The following is a 17,035-nucleotide window of genomic DNA, read 5'->3' as shown; positions in this document are numbered from 1 at the left end:
AAGTTCAGAAAAGAGCGACCAGAATGGTGACCGGTCTGCAAACCCTGTCTTATGAGGAAAGGTTGCAGGATTTGGGAATGTTTAGTTTGCAAAAGAGAAGACTGAGAGGAGACTTAATAGCTGTCTACAAATATCTAAAAGGCTGTCACATTGTAGAAGGATCAACTTTATTCTCATTTGCACAAGGAAAGACTAGAAGCAATGGGATGAAGCTGAATGGGAGGAGCCACAGATTAGATATTAGAAAAAACTTTTTGACAGTTAGAGTGATCAATGAGTGGTACAGGCTGCCACGAGAAGTGGTGAGTTCTCCTTCAATGGAAGTCTTCAAACAGAGGCTGGACAGACATCTAACTGGGATGATTTAGCGAATCCTGCTTTGAGCAGGGGGTTGGACCAGATGGCCCAGGAGGTCCCTTCCAACTCTATGATTCTATGATTCTAAAGTATGAGCTGTAGAGTGAGGTGTAGTGTAGTATGAGCTGTAGAGTGAGGTGTAGTGTAGTATGAGTTGTAGAGTGAGGTGTAGTGTAGTATGAGCTGTAGGGTGAGGTGTAGTGTAGTATGAGTTGTAGAGTGAGGTGTGGTGTAGTATGAGCTGTAGGGTGAGGTGTAGTGTAGCATGAGTTGTAGAGTGAGGTGTAGTGTAGCATGAGCTGTAGGGTGAGGTGTAGTGGAGCATGAGCTGTAGAGGGAGGTGTAGTGGAGCATGAGCTGTAGAGGGAGGTGTAGTGGAGCATGAGCTGTAGAGGGAGGTGTAGTGTAGTATGAGCTGTAGAGGGAGGTGTAGAGTAGTATGAGCTGTAGTGTGAGATGTAGTGTAGGATGAGCTGTAGGGTGAGGTGTAGTGTAGTATGAGCTGTAGAGTGAGGTGTAGTGTAGTTTGAGCTGTAGGGTGAGGTGTAGTGTAGTATGAGCTGTAGGGTGAGGTGTAGTTTAGTATGAGCTGTAGAGTGAGGTGCTGTGTACTATGAGTTGTAGAGTGAGGTGTAGTGTAGTATGAGCTGTAGGGTGAGGTGTAGTGTAGCATGAGCTGTAGGGTGAGGTGTAGTGTAGTATGAGCTGTAGAGTGAGGTGTAGTGTAGTATGAGCTGTAGGGTGAGGTGAAGTGTACTATGAGCTGTAGGGTGAGGTGTAGAGTAGTATAAGCTGCAGAGTGAGGTGTAGTGTAGTATGAGCTGCAGAGTGAGGTGTAGTGTAGTATGAGCTGTAGAGTGAGGTGCTGTGTACTATGAGTTGTAGAGTGAGGTGTAGTGTAGTATGAGCTGTAGGGTGAGGTGTAGTGTAGCATGAGCTGTAGGGTGAGGTGTAGTGTAGTATGAGTTGTAGAGTGAGGTGTAGTGTAGTATGAGCTGTAGGGTGAGGTGTAGTGTAGTATGAGCTGCAGAGTGAGGTGTAGTGTAGTATGAGCTGTAGAGTGAGGTGTAGTGTAGTATGAGCTGTAGAGTGAGGTGTAGTGTAGTATGAGCTGTAGAGTGAGGTGAAGTGTAGTATGAGCTGTAGGGTGAGGTGTAGTGTACTATGAGCTGTAGGGTAAGGTGTAGTGTAGTATGAGTTTTAGGGTGAGGTGTAGTGTAGTATGAGCTGTAGGGTGAGGTGTAGTGTAGTACGAGCAGCGGCGTATCTAGGGGGGGGCAGCCGGGGCAGTTGCCCCGGGCGCAGTCAGCAGGGGGGCGCAGTCGGGCCGCCTAATGCAGCGGTCCGCAGTGTCCTCCTTGGCGGCTGCGTTCTGCCACCCCCCCGGCCTGAGAGTCGGCGGTTCTCTGTGTCGGCTGTCAAGCTGACAGCCGGCGCAGAGAAGGAGCGCGTGCCGGCTCCCAGGCAGCAATTGTACTGGCGTCTATACAGACGCCAGTACAAATGAAGCTCTGACCGCCGGGCCAGAGCGACGTCAGCAGCGTGATCGGGTCATGTGATCACGCTGCGGACGTCACTCCCCGGCTCCCAAAGCAAACGTTGGTGGTAAGTGTGCTCCTCTGTGGAGCTGAAGAACCACCGAAGATGGGAGATGAGGGGGAGTTACTGAGTGGAGATGGGGGGGATTTGTAGAGGGGATGGCGGTTAATGTGTGGGGATATTTAGAGTGGGGATCGGGGTTAATGTGTGTGGGGGTTAATGAGTGGGGATGCCATGGGGTTAAAGTGTGGGGAGATTTGGAGTGGAGATGGTGGTTATTTAATGTGATGGGGGTTAATGAGTGGGGATTGGGTTAATGTGTGCGGGGGTTAATGAATGGGGATGGGGGTTAATGCGGGGATGGGGGTTAATGAGTGGGGATGGGGGTTAATGTGTGGGGGTATTTGGAGTGGAGATGGTTATTTAATGTGTGGGGGGATTTGGAGTGGGGATTGGGTTAATGTGTGCGAGGGTTAATGAATGGGGATGAGGGTTAATGTGTGGGGGCGTTAATGAGTGGGGTTGGGGTTAATGTGTGGGGGGATTTGGAGTGGGGATGGGAGGATTTGGAGTGCTGATGGGGGTTAATGAGTGGGGATTGGGTTAATGTGCGGGGGGATTTGGAGTGGGGATGGGGGGTTATTTAATGTGTGGGGGGGATTTGGAGTGGGGATGGGGGGTACTTAATGTGTGTGGGGGATTGGGGATTTAATGTGTGGGGAGATTTGAGGACACAAAATAAAGAGTATGTATGAGGAAACAGTATGGGGGATTGGTGCAGACAGTTTGGGGAGCGAATGGGTTAATGTAAGTGGACACAGTATGGGGAGTCAGGGGTATGTGTGAGCAGACAGTATAGAGAGTGAGGGGGTAAATATATGAGGAGACAGTATGGTGAACAGAGGGATGTTGGAGGAGACAGTATGAGGAAGGAGGGGAATAGTGTGAGGCGACAGTGTATTGCAGATATTTTTATTTCGGAGCATTATAATGACACTTCTATCTTTAAGGGCGTCGTGTGGAGATTTGCTGCAGGAGACCGGAGAAGATGGAAGTCTGCAGAGACGAGATGTGGATGAGAAAACTCCTCATGGGGTCTAGAAGAAAAGGTGACTGACTGCAGAGACAACGTCATCTACTGTATAAGGTACCTGGATGTAAATGTTATTTGTGATTCTGACTAATTCTCATGTTTTTATTTGTTAGGAACATTACAGGGGTTGTCCAGGTCTGTGCTGAGTCTGCAGACATTCTATGTGACTGCAGACTTCTGAATTCTCACAGTGCTCACTGAACGCTGTCAGGATTCTCTCGTGCTGGTAATTTACATACATGCGGTCACATGCTGACTAGACATGTGTTGCCTCACTCAATGAAAATGAACAGAGCGAGGCCGGGCATGTCTAGTCGGAATGTGGCCAGAAGTATACAAATCACATACTTGTGCTGACATGACTGTATATCGGCAAGGGAGAATCCTAAAAGTGTGCAGTGCATTCGTTGTGAGAATTCAGAAGCTGCAATGTCAGGATTCAGCTCTGCAGGTTCCAGTAGTCATCACACGGACACTTCACTCATATGCGATTTTCATAGGTATGGTCCTGTGACAACGAGCTTCTCTTCCTGCTTTCAGTTTTTTACTGAACATTGAGAGCATTAGGAAGAGCGGCTCGTGGGTACATGGCTAAGTGTGCAAGTCGCATATGAGGTGAAGTGCAGCATGAGCTGTAGAGTGAGGTGTAGTGTAGTATGAGCTGTGAGGTGTAGTGTAGTATGAGCTGTAGGGTGAGGTGTAGTGTAGTATGAGCTGTATGGTGAGGTGTAGTGTAGTATGAGCTGTAGGGTGAGGTGTAGTGTAGTATGAGCTGTAGAGTGAGGTGAAGTGTAGTATGAGCTGTAAAGTGTAGTGTAGTATGAGCTGTAGGGTGAGGTGTAGTGTAGCATGAGTTGTGGAGTGAGGTATAGTGTAGTATAAGCTGTAGAGTGAGGTGTAGTGTAGTATGAGTTGTAGAGTGAGGTGTAGTATGAGCTGTAGGGTGAGGTATAATGTAGTATGAACTGTAGGGAGAGGTGTAGTGTAGTATGAGCAGTAGAGTGAGGTGTAGTGTAGTATGAGCTGTAAGGTGAGGTGTAGTGTAGTATGAGCTGTAGAGTGAGGTGCAGTGTAGTATGAGCTGTAGGGTGAGGGTGAGGTGTAGTGTAGCATGAGGTGTAGGTGTAGCATGAGCTGTAGGGTGAGGTGTAGTGTAGTATGAGCAGTAGAGTGAGGTGCAGTGTAGCATGAGTTGTAGAGTGAGGTGAAGTGTAGTATAAGCTGTAGAGTGAGGTGCAGTGTAGTATGAGCTGTAGGGTGAGGTGCAGTGTAGTATGAGTTGTAGAGTGAGGTGTGGTGTAGTATGAGCTGTAGGGTGAGGTGTAGTGTAGCATGAGTTGTAGAGTGAGGTGTAGTGTAGCATGAGTTGTAGAGTGAGGTGTAGTGTAGCATGAGTTGTAGAGTGAGGTGTAGTGTAGCATGAGCTGTAGGGTGAGGTGTAGTGTAGTATGAGCTGAGTTGTAGAGTGAGGTGTAGTGTAGTATGAGCTGTAGAGTGAGGTGCAGTGTAGTATGAGCTGTAGGGTGAGGTGTAGTGTAGCATGAGTTGTAGAGTGAGGTGTAGTGTAGTATAAGCTGTAGAGTGAGGTGTAGTGTCGTATGAGTTGTAGAGTGAGGTGTAGTGTAGTATGAGCTGTAGGGTGAGGTGTAGTGTAGTATGAGTTGTAGAGTGAGGTGTAGTGTAGTATCGAAAGTAGTGTAGAAATCGGAAAACCAGGGGAAGAGTCTTGAGGAGATCATTTGCATATTCCCAGTGCCTTCTGGGATAAGTGAAGAGTCTCCACGAGCTCAACGATCACTGGGTTTTGGCCGTTGCAGCTGAAAAGAGGAAATCGGAAAACCAGGGGAAGAGTCTTGAGGAGATCATTTGCATATTCCCAGTGCCTTCTGGGATAAGTGAAGCGTCTCCACGAGCTCAACGACCACTGGGTTTTGGCCGTTGCGGCTGAAAAGAGGAAATCGGAAAAACCGTGCGACTATCGGCGCGCAAATTTTGGCTCATCTTTCATCGTTTTTGAGAAAATTCAATATGGAAGAGGCCAGGAGCCATTTGGTGAGCTGCATTTCTTGCTACATGTTCACAGATTTACCAGTGGAAAAGCCAAACTTCACATGCCACAAATGCAAGCTTGTGACCCTGTTGGAGGAAAAGTTGCAAAATCTCGAAGAGAGGTTAGCTACGTTGAAGATCATTAAGGAAGGTGAAGAGTTCTTGGACAGAGCAGAATTATCTCTTCATGTTACAGAAAGAGAAGAAATTCGAAGTGCACCTGAAGAAACAGAGGAATGGAGACATGTGACCCAGAGAAGCAGGAGGATCAGGAGGCAGTCAGCACCCATACTGCTCAGAAACCAGTACCAGGTTCTCACGCAGGAAAACGATGAAGAAATACATCAGGATAAGACTTTGCCCACAAACAGCAACCTTGTACGCCTTCAGAGTCCTCCTGGATGGAGAAAGAAAAATGTTGTGAAGAAGAAACGGAGAGTGGTGGTCATGGGGGATTCCCTGTTGAGAGGAACAGAGGCCGCTATCTGCAGACCGGATATAACTTCAAGAGAAATGTGCTGTCTTCCAGGTGCAAAAATTAAAGATGTGTCTGACAGGATATCAGGACTCTTCAGACCTACAGATGACTACCCATTCCTGCTACTACATGTGGGGACAAATGACACCGCAAGAAACGACCTGGAAACCATCTGCAGAGACTTTGAAGACTTAGGCAAGAAAGTGAAAGAACTGGGAGTGCAGGTGGTCTTCTCTTCCATCCTCCCAGTGGATGGCCATGGAACAAGGAGGTGGAATAAGATTCTGCAGGTGAACAACTGGCTACGTCGATGGTGCCGTCAGCAACGATTTGGATTTCTGGATCACGGAGTGAATTACTTATACGATGGACTACTTGCTAGAGATGGGGTGCACCTTACGAAGACTGGAAAGCATGTATTTGGAAGTCGCCTTGCTACACTTGTAAGGAGAGCTTTAAACTAGAACAACATGGGAAGGGAAGCAAAAGACCAGAAAAAGCCATACACCTGACAAATGCTATTGAGAACTCTGCTATTAGAAGTGGAAAGGAAGAACAAAGACAAAAGAATCTAATTAATAAAAATATTGGAGAAAGAGAAACCTATCAAACTAAAATGTTTCTATACTAATGCACAAAGCATGGGCAACAAACAAGGAGAATTGGAACTACTAACACAGGAAAAGAAATATGATGTCATTGGAATCACTGAAACTTGGTGGGACAATACACATGATTGGAATACAAGACTAGAAGGATACAACTTATTTGCAAGAAACAGACTTGATAAACGAGGAGGGGGTGTCGCATTGTATGTTAGAAACGCGTATATCTGCACAGAGATTGAAGCTTCAGAGACTGGGAGTTCTGTGGAAACTGTTTGGGTAAGAATACAAGGACAGAACAATGGAAAGGACACCATTGTAGGCATTTACTACAGGCCACCTGTGCAAGCCGAAGATATAGATGAACTCTTTATGCATCAAATGGCCAAGTTCTCCAAAAAATATGACATAGTGGTCATGGGAGATTTCAACTATCCAGACATTTGTTGGGAATCTCTCTCAGGCAAAACTAACAGGTCAAGGAAATTCTTATCCTCTCTTGCTGATAACTTTATCTTCCAAAAGGTAAGGGAGAAAACAAGGGGAACTGCTACCTTGGATCTAATCCTTATAAACAGGGAGGAAATGGTTGAGGAGGTAAAAGTGGCTGGGACCCTAGGAGGTAGCGACCATGCTATTTTAGAATTTTGGATAACTAGAGGCGGAAGACCTGTGAAGACTCAGACGTCAACGATAGATTTCAGAAAGGCAGATTTTAAGGGATTCAGAAAGAATTGGAGGGATCCAATGGCTGGATATCCTTAAAGACAAAAATGTCCAGGAAGGATGGGAAATCTTGAAAAATGAAATTCTCAACGCACAGTTGTTAACAATTCCGAAAAGAGGGAAGAATAGGAAGCATTTAAGGAAACCAGGATGGATGAACACAGAACTTAAGCACATGCTAAAAAGGAAGAAAAAAATGTTTATAAAATGGAAAGAGGGAGGCATATCTAAAGAAGAATATAATGCTGTCTGCAGAACCTGCAGGGCACAAATCAGATTAGCTAAAGCTGAAAATGAATTGAGGCTTGCAAGAGATGTCAAAAGCAATAATAAAGGATTTTGGGGATATGTCAAAAGTAAAAGAAAAGTCAAAGATGCTATAGGATTTTTACAGGATGAAAATGATGAAATGGTAAGACAGGATGTTGAGAAGGCTGAACTTTTAAATTCCTATTTTGCATCTGTTTTCTCTCAGAAAGGAAATGTAACATCAACTGTTATTCACTGTCCTATTAAGGGAATAGAAGAATCCAGGATATCTATAAACAGAAAGATAGTGAGGAAACACTTAGCTAACCTAAATGAATTCAAGTCTCCAGGTCCAGATGAATTACACCCCAGAGTACTGAAGGAGATAGCAGAAGAAATTTTTGAACCCCTCTCCATAATCTTTGAAAATTCTTGGAGAACAGGAGAAGTGCCAGAAGACTGGAGAAGAGCAAATGTTGTTCCTATCTTCAAAAAGGGGAAGAAGGTGGACCCAGGCAACTATAGGCCGGTGAGTCTGACTTCTATACCAGGAAAGATCTTTGAACAAATTATTAAACAACATGTATGTCAATACCTGGATAAGAATGAAGTGATTAAACAGAGTCAGCATGGGTTTGTAACTAATAAGTCATGTCAGACTAATTTAATTTCCTTCTATGACGGTATCACTGATTGGGTGGATCAAGGAAATGCTGTAGATATAGTATATCTTGACTTCAGCAAAGCATTTGACCAAGTCTCTCATACAATCCTTATTGAAAAAATGACTAAGTATGGAATGGACAAGGCAACTGTTAGGTGGATTCATAACTGGCAAATATCTAAAGGGCTGTCACATTGTAGAAGGATCAACTTTATTCTCATTTGCACAAGGAAAGACTGGAAGCAATGGGATGAAGCTGAATGAGAGGAGACACAGATTAGATATTAGAAAAAACTTTTTGACAGTTAGAGTGATCAATGAGTGGTACAGGCTGCCACGAGAAGTGGTGAGTTCTCCTTCAATGGAAGTCTTCAAACAGAGGCTGGACAGACATCTAACTGGGATGATTTAGCGAATCCTGCTTTGAGCAGGGGGTTGGACCAGATGGCCCAGGAGGTCCCTTCCAACTCTACGATTCTATGATTCTAAAGTATGAGCTGTAGAGTGAGGTGTAGTGTAGTATGAGCTGTAGAGTGAGGTGTAGTGTAGTATGAGCTGTAGGGTGAGGTGTAGTGTAGTATGAGTTGTAGAGTGAGGTGTGGTGTAGTATGAGCTGTAGGGTGAGGTGTAGTGTAGCATGAGTTGTAGAGTGAGGTGTAGTGTAGCATGAGCTGTAGGGTGAGGTGTAGTGGAGCATGAGCTGTAGGGTGAGGTGTAGTGGAGCATGAGCTGTAGGGTGAGGTGTAGTGGAGCATGAGCTGTAGAGGGAGGTGTAGTGGAGCATGAGCTGTAGTGTGAGATGTAGTGTAGGATGAGCTGTAGGGTGAGGTGTAGTGTAGTATGAGCTGTAGAGTGAGGTGTAGTGTAGTATGAGCTGTAGGGTGAGGTGTAGTGTAGTATGAGCTGTAGGGTGAGGTGTAGTTTAGTATGAGCTGTAGAGTGAGGTGCTGTGTACTATGAGTTGTAGAGTGAGGTGTAGTGTAGTATGAGCTGTAGGGTGAGGTGTAGTGTAATATGAGCTGTAGAGTGAGGTGTAGTGTAGTATGAGCTGTAGGGTGAGGTGAAGTGTAGTATGAGCTGTAGGGTGAGGTGTAGAGTAGTATAAGCTGCAGAGTGAGGTGTAGAGTAGTATAAGCTGCAGAGTGAGGTGTAGAGTAGTATAAGCTGCAGAGTGAGGTGTAGTATGAGCTGTAGAGTGAGGTGTAGTGTAGTATGAGCTGTAGGGTGAGGTGTAGTGTAGTATGAGTTGTAGAGTGAGGTGTGGTGTAGTATGAGCTGTAGGGTGAGGTGTAGTGTAGCATGAGTTGTAGAGTGAGGTGTAGTGTAGCATGAGCTGTAGGGTGAGGTGTAGTGGAGCATGAGCTGTAGAGGGAGGTGTAGTGGAGCATGAGCTGTAGAGGGAGGTGTAGTGGAGCATGAGCTGTAGAGGGAGGTGTAGAGTAGTATGAGCTGTAGTGTGAGATGTAGTGTAGGATGAGCTGTAGGGTGAGGTGTAGTGTAGGATGAGCTGTAGGGTGAGGTGTAGTGTAGTATGAGCTGTAGGGTGAGGTGTAGTGTAGTATGAGCTGTAGGGTGAGGTGTAGTGTAGTATGAGCTGTAGAGTGAGGTGCTGTGTACTATGAGTTGTAGAGTGAGGTGTAGTGTAGTATGAGCTGTAGGGTGAGGTGTAGTGTAGCATGAGCTGTAGGGTGAGGTGTAGTGTAGTATGAGCTGTAGAGTGAGGTGTAGTGTAGTATGAGCTGTAGGGTGAGGTGAAGTGTAGTATGAGCTGTAGGGTGAGGTGTAGAGTAGTATAAGCTGCAGAGTGAGGTGTAGTGTAGTATGAGCTGTAGAGTGAGGTGTAGTGTAGTATGAGTTGTAGAGTGACGTGCAGTGTAGTATGAGCTGTAGAGTGAGGTGAAGTGTAGTATGAGCTGTAGGGTGAGGTGTAGTGTAGTACGAGCTGTAGAGTGAGGTGTAGTGTAGTACGAGCTGTAGAGTGAGGTGAAGTGTAGTATGAGCTGTAGAGTGAGGTGTAGTGTAGTATGAGTTGTAGAGTGACGTGCAGTGTAGTACGAGCTGTAGGGTGAGGTGTAGTGTACTATGAACTGTAGAGTGAGGTGTCGTGTAGTATGAGCTGTAGGGTGAGGTGTAGTGTAGTATGAGCTGTACGGTGAGGTGAAGTGTAGTATGAGCTGTAGGGTGAGGTGTAGTGAAGTATGAGCTGTAGGGTAAGGTGTAGTGTAGTATGAGTTGTAGGGTGAGGTGTAGTGTAGTACGAGCAGCGGCGTATCTAGGGGGGGGCAGCCGGGGCAGTTGCCCCGGGCGCAGTCAGCAGGGGGGCGCAGTCAGGCCGCCTAATGCAGCGGTCCGCAGTGTCCTCCTTGGCAGCTGCGTTCTGCCGCCCCCCCGGCCTGAGAGTCGGCGGTTCTCTGTGTCGGCTGTCAAGCTGACAGCCGGCGCAGAGAAGGAGCGCGTGCCGGCTCCCAGGCAGCAATTGTACTGGCGTCTATACAGACGCCAATACAAATGAAGCTCTGACCGCCGGGCCAGAGCGACGTCAGCAGCGTGATCGGGTCATGTGATCACGCTGTGGACGTCACTCCCCGGCTCCCAAACCAAACGTTGGTGGTAAGTGTGCTCCTCTGTGGAGCTGAAGAACCACCGAAGATGGGAGATGAGGGGGAGTTACTGAGTGGAGATGGGGGGGATTTGTAGAGGGGATGGCGGTTAATGTGTGGGGATATTTAGAGTGGGGATCGGGGTTAATGTGTGTGGGGGTTAATGAGTGGGGATTGGGTTAATGTGTGCGGGGGTTAATGAATGGGGATGGGGGTTAATGCGGGGATGGGGGTTAATGTGTGTGGGGGTTAATGAATGGGGATGGGGGTTAATGTGTGTGGGGGTTAATGAATGGGGATGGGGGTTAATGAATGGGGATGGGGGTTAATGTGTGGGGGTATTTGGAGTGGAGATGGTTATTTAATGTGTGGGGGGATTTGGAGTGGGGATTGGGTTAATGTGTGCGAGGGTTAATGAATGGGGATGAGGGTTAATGTGTGGGGGCGTTAATGAGTGGGGTTGGGGTTAATGTGTGGGGGGATTTGGAGTGGGGATGGGGGGTTATTTAATGTGTGGGGGGGATTTGGAGTGGGGATGGGGGGTACTTAATGTGTGTGGGGGATTGGGGATTTAATGTGTGGGGAGATTTGAGGACACAATATAAAGAGTATGTATGAGGAAACAGTATGGGGGATTGGTGCAGACAGTTTGGGGAGCGAATGGGTTAATGTAAGTGGACACAGTATGGGGAGTCAGGGGTATGTGTGAGCAGACAGTATAGAGTGAGGGGGTAAATATATGAGGAGACAGTATGGTGAACAGAGGGATGTTGGAGGAGACAGTATGAGGAAGGAGGGGAATAGTGTGAGGCGACAGTGTATTGCAGATATTTTTATTTCGGAGCATTATAATGACACTTCTATCTTTAAGGGCGTCGTGTGGAGATTTGCTGCAGAAGACCGGAGAAGATGGAAGTCTACAGAGACGAGATGTGGATGAGAAAACTCCTCATGGGGTCTAGAAGAAAAGGTGACTGACTGCAGAGACGACGTCATCTATAAGGTACCTGGATGTAAATATTATTTGTGATTCTGACTAATTCTCATGTTTTTATTTGTTAGGAACATTACAGGGGTTCTCCAGGTTTGTGCTGAGTCTGCAGACATTCTATGTGACTGCAGACTTCTGAATTCTCACAGTGCTCACTGAACGCTGTCAGGATTCTCTTGTGCTGGTAATTTACATACATGCGGTCACATGCTGACTAGACATGTGTTGCCTCACTCAATGAAAATGAACAGAGCGAGGCCGGGCATGTCTAGTCGGAATGTGGCCAGAAGTATACAAATCACATACTTGTGCTGACATGACTGTATATCGGCAAGGGAGAATCCTAAAAGTGTGCAGTGCATTCGTTGTGAGAATTCAGAAGCTGCAATGTCAGGATTCAGCTCTGCAGGTTCCAGTAGTCATCACACGGACACTTCACTCATATGCGATTTTCATAGTTATGGTCATGTGACAACGAGCTTCTCTTCCTGCTTTCAGTTTTTTACTGAACATTGAGAGCATTAGGAAGAGCGGCTCGTGGGTACATGGCTAAGTGTGCAAGTCGCATATGAGGTGAAGTGCAGCATGAGCTGTAGGGTGAGGTGTAGTATGAGCTGTAGGGTGAGGTGTAGTGTAGTATGAGCTGTAGGGTGAGGTGTAGTGTAGTGTAGTATGAGCTGTAGGGTGAGGTGTGGTGTAGTGTAGTATGAGCTGTAGGGTGAGGTGTGGTGTAGTGTAGTATGAGCTGTAGGGTGAGGTTTAGTGTAGTATGAGCTGTAGGGTGAGGTGTAGTGTAGTATGAGCTGTAGGGTGAGGTGTAGTGTAGTATGAGCTGTAGGGTGAGGTGTAGTGTAGTATGAGCTGTAGGGTGAGGTGTAGTGTAGTATGAGCTGTAGGGTGAGGTGTAGTGTAGTATGAGCTGTAGGGTGAGGTGTAGTGTAGTATGAGCTGTAGGGTGATGTGTAGTGTAGTATGAGCTGTAGGGTGATGTGTAGTGTAGTATGAGCTGTAGGGTGAGGTGTAGTGTAGTATGAGCTGTAGGGTGAGGTGTAGTGTAATATGAGCTGTAGGGTGAGGTGTAGTGTAGCATGAGCTGTAGGGTGAGGTGTAGTGTAGCATGAGCTGTAGGGTGAGGTGTAGTGTAGTATGAGCTGTAGGGTGAGGTGTAGTGTAGCATGAGCTGTAGAGTGAGGTGAAGTGTAGTATGAGACGTAGGGTGTGGTGTAGTGTAGTATGAGCTGTAGGGTGAGGTGTAGTGTAGTATGAGCTGTAGGGTGAGGTGTAGTGTAGTATGAGCTGTAGGGTGAGGTGTAGTGTAGTATGAGCTGTAGGGTGAGGTGTAGTGTAGCATGAGCTGTAGAGTGAGGTGTAGTATGAGTTGTAGGGTGAGGTGTAGTGTAGTATGAGCTGTAGAGTGAGGTGTAGTGTAGCATGAGCTGTAGAGTGAGGTGTAGTGTAGTATGAGCTGTAGAGTGAGGTGTAGTGTAGTATGAGCTGTAGGGTGAGGTGTAATGTAGTATGAGCTGTAGGGTGAGGTGTAGTGTAGTATGAGCTGTAGAGTGAGGTGTAGTGTAGTATGAGCTGTAGGGTGAGGTGTAGTGTAGTATGTGCTGTAGAGTGAGGTGTGGTGTAGTATGAGCTGTAGAGTGAGGTGTAGTGTAGTATGAGCTGTAGGGTGAGGTGTAGTGTAGTGTAACGGGGTCATCCAAGCTGGGGTACCTCTTTCAGTACCTCCCCGTGTTTTCGGAGGTCCACTCTGCATTGGCTGGAGTCTGAATGAAGGACGCTGGCTGGAATTCCTTGGTTACATGGGCGCATATAAGATCACTGCTTCTCCATGTATTTCCAGTCTGACAACACTTTACTCACAGGACACAGAATATATCACACAGATACAGAGGGCCGGCCAATAGACAAGCGTCAGGCCAGACATGCATTACAAAAGCCGCAGGTGGCCGGAGCCTGCGGATGTTTACTGTGGGAATTACAAAGGTGGGGGAGGGCGGACACTTCTGATACATTAGGGACATGCATCTCACATGGAACCTATTATACATACATATAACTGCACAACATATTCTGGGTGCTGAGTGGTTCGGTAACACGGCTCCCCTTTTTAGAGACGCGATCGGCATACACAGTCTGATCCTCAACGGATCGGTTTGGTGATGACCGAAGTTTATGGGGTCGGTACAAGTTCCGTTTGTCGACTTAGTCCATCGGCGTTACCATTTTGTTTGCCGGGTCTGTGGTGGATGGTGAAGTCCAGAGGTTGTAGGGCTAAACTCCACTGCAGCAATCTGGCGTTGTCTCCGGAGACCCGATTAAGCCAGACTAGGGGATTATGGTCCGTTAGGAGGGAAAACTGTCGTCCATACAAATATGGCTGCAACTTCTTGAGTGCCCATACTACCGCCAGGCACTCCTTCTCGATGGCCGCATAGCTTACTTCACGGGGCAGTAGTTTCCGACTCAGGTAAGCTACCGGGTGTTCTTGGCCGTCCGGCCCGACTTGGCTCAGTACTGCCCCCAATCCAAACATAGAAACGTCTGTGTGAACCAGAAAACGTTTAGTTGGATCGGGTGCGGCCAATACAGGGGTATTGGTGAGCGCGTCCTTTAGTTGTCGGAAGGCTTCCTCACACTCTGAGGTCCAGGTTACCAGGCGGGGTTGGTTCTTACGAGTCAAATCAGTGAGGGGCTTGGCTACGCTGCTGTAATTGGGAACGAATTTCCTGTAATACCCCGCTGTCCCTAGAAAAGCCATGACCTTGGTTTTAGTGCGTGGGATGGGCCATTTGGCTATGGCCTCAATCTTGGCTGGTTCTGGTCGCTGTTTCCCACTTCCCACCCAATGCCCTAAATACTGAACCTCTGCTTTGCCCACCTGACACTTGTTTGGGTTCAGGGTGATTCCGGCCTGGTGGATCCTGTCCAATACTGTCTCTAGGTGATTTAGATGCTCTTCCCATGTTGCACTGTAGATGGCGATGTCGTCCAGGTAGGCACAAGCACAGTCCTGGAGACCATCCAGAAGCCGGTCAGCCAGCCTTTGGAAGGTCGCCGGGGCATTCTTCATCCCGAATGGCATAACTCGAAACTGGAATAAGCCGAATGGGGTGACAAATGCCGACTTGTGAATAGCGTCAGGACTAATGGGAATCTGCCAGTAGCCTTTGCATAGATTGATGGTGGTCAAATACTTTGCCCCCGCCAGCCGGTCTAACAACTCATCCACACGCGGCATGGGATATGCATCCGTCACTGTTTTCTCATTGAACTTACGATAGTCTACACAAAACCGTGTAGTCCCATCCTTCTTGGGCACTAACACTACGGGGGAAGCCCAGGGACTATCTGACTCTTCAATGACCCCTAAGCGCAGCATCTCTTGTATCTCTTGTCGCATCCCCTCTCATACAGACTCAGGGACGCGGAAGGGGTTTTGTCGCAGGGGGGGTCTGATCCTGGGTCTCGCCCTTGTGTTGTGCCAGGCGAGTGTACCACGGTCTCTCTGAAAACATCCTCTGTCGCAGCCTCAACAACACCTCTGCCTGCTGTCTCTCCCGGGGGCCTAAGTCTTCACCCAAGTGTACCTGGTCCCATGTTTTAGACTGAGTCCTTTCCCCTAAGACATCCAGCAAGGGAAGTCCAGCTAAATCCTCTGCTTCAGGTGCACAGATGGCCACTACCTCTTCAGTGCGCTCCCGGTAGGGCTTCAGCATATTCACGTGGAACATGCAGATAACCCTGGGGTCATCACAATCGGCGACATTATAGATTGTGTTGGCTATTTTCCCCACTACCTGGTAGGGCCCCTGCCATGCAGCTGGAAACTTATTCTGCTTAGTAGGCTCTAACACCAGGACCTTCTGTCCTATTTCCAAAGTGCGCTCTCTGGCCCTCCGATCGTACCATAAGCGCTGGCGCCGCTGTGTCGCCTGCAGGTTCTCACATACAACCTGGGTCAGCTCCTGTAGGCGGTCCCGGAATTCCAACACATAGGGTACAATAGGTACCCCTTCTATGAGGCCCTCCCCTTCCCAGTGTTCTAGCACTAAGTCTAGGGGTCCCCTTACCCGTCTCCCGTATACCAGCTAGAATGTGGAGAACCCCGTGGATTCTTGTGGCACCCCCCGATAGGCAAACAGGAGGTGTGGCAAGAATTTCTCCCAGTCCCTGTAGGTCCTGGTAAAAGTCCCAATGAACTGTTTTAATGTCCTGTTAAAGCGTTCACACAACCCATTGGTTTGCGGGTGGTACGGGGCGCTTCTAATGGACCTTACGCCGCACAGCTTCCACAGTTGGTTGGTCACCTCTGCTGTAAACTGGGTACCCTGGTCCGAGATAATCTCCCGGGGAAATCCAACCCGTGAGAAAACCTGGAGCAGGGTGGCTGCCACCGTCTCTGCCAGTATGTTAGGTAACGCAACCACCTCTGGATACCGTGTGGCATAATCTACCACTGTCAATATATACCTTTTCCCTGAAAGACTGGGTTTGGCTAACGGCCCTATCAGATCGACCGCTACTCGGCTAAATGGTTCCTCCACAATGGGGAGGGGGCGTAATTTGGCCTTGCACCGATCCCCCCTCTTGCCAATGTGCTGACAACTGTCACAGGTCTGGCAGTACTTATATAAAAACTAAGGAGGGCACTAGTGAATAAGATATACGGATCAACCAGCAGTCAGTATAAACACAAACTATGAGAAAATGGAGAAAAAGCTACTGACCAAAATGCAGGGATCACTGCAAAATTACAACTTTTATTGGTAACTGTTAAATATTATTAGTTATGCATTTATATTAGTTATGGATTTATATATACAGTATTAGTTATGGAGTTGTAATCTTATCACACTCAGTTCTGTACGGGACATTGCCTTCCACTGACACTGCATGTGCTATTTTAGCAAGTGGTAAATGTCAGCTCCACTACATATTTTAAGCTTGGCTCATGGTAAATGTCAAACTCCTTATATACCTGGATCACGTGCTTTAAGAGACGTATATAATTCATGGCTCACTCTAGAGGTCGCTGGTTCCTTCCCTCATCATCATGAGACACAGACGCAAAATGCCATCTCTGCATGGACAGAGCTGAACAGCTCGTATGTTACTTTACTTCAAAGAAGCTGAACAGAGACAGAGGCCATTTTACCATTTGCCATCCCAGAGAAAGAAGGTGACAAGCTTTTGCAATGAGCTAATGGACAATCTCTCTTTCACCTATTTTTATGCTTTTCTGTAATAATCTTTTCTTTGATGGAAGAATCCAAATAAACCACTATATTTTTATCTGGTAACTAGTCCTGAGTATTTTACAAGAATATGCATTATTTTACATTGGAGAGCCAGCCAGTAGTGATGGGCGAGTCCTAGATTACTCGGAATCGCTTCACCCTAGCGAGTCCGAGCCCGGGACTCGCTACTCGTTGCGAGTCTAGCGAGTCCAATGTTAATGAATGGGGAAGCGAGTCTTAGCGAGTAATGTGCGATTTACAAATCGCAGATGTGTCTCGGAAAGCGCTTGCATTGGCGATTTGTAAACCCCACTCGCAACAGTTTGTTGCTGCTGTGTCCGAGTCCAAACTCGCATTTGTTTGTCTTATTTAGCGCCGATGAGGCAAGGGAAGCGATTTTCTCTAGCACACACCATGCTTTGAGCAAACAGGAAATAA

At 47.3% G+C, this 17,035-nt stretch overlaps 1 pseudogene; it reads right to left on the bottom strand.

The window, feature by feature from the left end:
- LOC141098874 (pepsin A-like) overlaps window positions 1–17,035 on the bottom strand; it is a 374,150-nt pseudogene that overhangs the window by 117,076 nt on the left and 240,039 nt on the right.

This window comes from Dendrobates tinctorius, unplaced genomic scaffold (assembly GCF_039654945.1).
Source record: "Dendrobates tinctorius isolate UK_male_01 unplaced genomic scaffold, ASM3965494v1 ptg000096l, whole genome shotgun sequence".
Lineage (NCBI taxonomy): Eukaryota > Metazoa > Chordata > Amphibia > Anura > Dendrobatidae > Dendrobates > Dendrobates tinctorius.
Note: the sequence above shows the minus strand (reverse complement) of the source record. Positions and strands in the feature narration are given on the sequence as shown.